Source organism: Hipposideros armiger, unplaced genomic scaffold (genome assembly GCF_001890085.2).
Source record: "Hipposideros armiger isolate ML-2016 unplaced genomic scaffold, ASM189008v1 scaffold_47, whole genome shotgun sequence".
Classification (NCBI taxonomy): domain Eukaryota; kingdom Metazoa; phylum Chordata; class Mammalia; order Chiroptera; family Hipposideridae; genus Hipposideros; species Hipposideros armiger.
Window position 1 is genome coordinate 206,041 of NW_017731397.1, and position 1,402 is coordinate 207,442.

Genomic DNA, 1,402 nt, shown 5'->3' on the forward strand with positions numbered 1-1,402 from the left:
CCACGAAAGCTATTGTTTTCTTGCTGAAAGGGCACACTCTCAGTGGGCTCAGCTTTAGTCCCCCTTCCCCACCTTCCTGCCAAGTTTGCAGATGTGATGTCTAGAATAGTGCTATGTAATAAAACATCCTGTGATGATGGAAATGTGCTATATCTGCATGGGCCAATACAGGAACCACTCGCCCCATGTGACTGTTGAGCACTTGAAATATGGCTAGTGTGACTGAGGAACTGAATTTTTTATTTAAATTAATTGAAATGTAAACAGTCACATGTGGCTAGTTGCTACATATCGGATGGCATAGGGAAGTGAAGCATCCATCTTTCAAGCAACAGGACGAAAGCAATGTTCTTAAGGGCAGTGGCCTGCAAAGGCAAGGAGAGCCCATCGGGTAGGTCTCCAAGTCAGCACGGCAGCTGTACAGCCCTGGACCTCTTGTTATGTGAGAAAAATGCACCCTGATTCAGGTAAGCCAGTATTGTTGGGTTCCTGTTAAATGAGGTTTGATACGAGGTGCTGTGACCAAAATGTTCAGATACTCAAGTGTAACCTCTGGCAGAGCCAATTCTTGAACAAAGTTGAATAATATAGTAATGACATTATGTAGGACTTTCCCTTGGTGGGACATCTGGCTGTTCACGGACATCTTTCCCCCTTAATCTCACTTTTGGATTTGCATCTTGAAGTGCTTGTCTAGCCCCATATCCCTGCTCCCTGGACTCTGAGCATGATGGCTGAGCACTTGGGCCCTGCAATTCGGCTCCATGGTCTTGCTTCCCAGGTCTACCACTTACTATGCAGCACTTCTATGTGCTTTGCCTTTCTCATCCATAAAATAGGGATCATCATGTTCACTTTTTAGGGTTATCATAAGGATAAAAAATGAGGCAATGCCTAGTAGAGTGCTACCAACAGTGCCCAGCACAGCATAAGCACCCCGAGAATGTTACCTGCTATTATCACTGTTGTTACGGTCCCACCTGTGGGCAGACCTACTGCTTATTCAGAGCACAGCATCTAAAATGGACTTCCTGAAACGTTGAAAGAGCCAGGCCAGAACTGTGGCCTCCTGCCTCCCAGGTCGATGGTTCCCACCCTGCCACAGTATTTCCATCGGACAGACTTTGGGAATATGGCACCATAAAATCCATACTCTTTCAATCCTCTGACTGCTAATTTTCTGAGGAGCTCACCTTTCTACACTATTTTTTCAGTTATTTAGGGGCTAATGTTTCATTTTGTCTGTATTCCTGAACTTTAGTTGTCTGTTGCTGTCTGTGGAAAAAGAACATGGGCTTTGAAAGCAAATGCTGTGGTTTGAATTCTGGCTCTGCCAGTAATAGCTTTTGTGACCTTGTACAAACTCGTCAGTTTCTCTTCACCTGCTTTTTCTCCTAATATA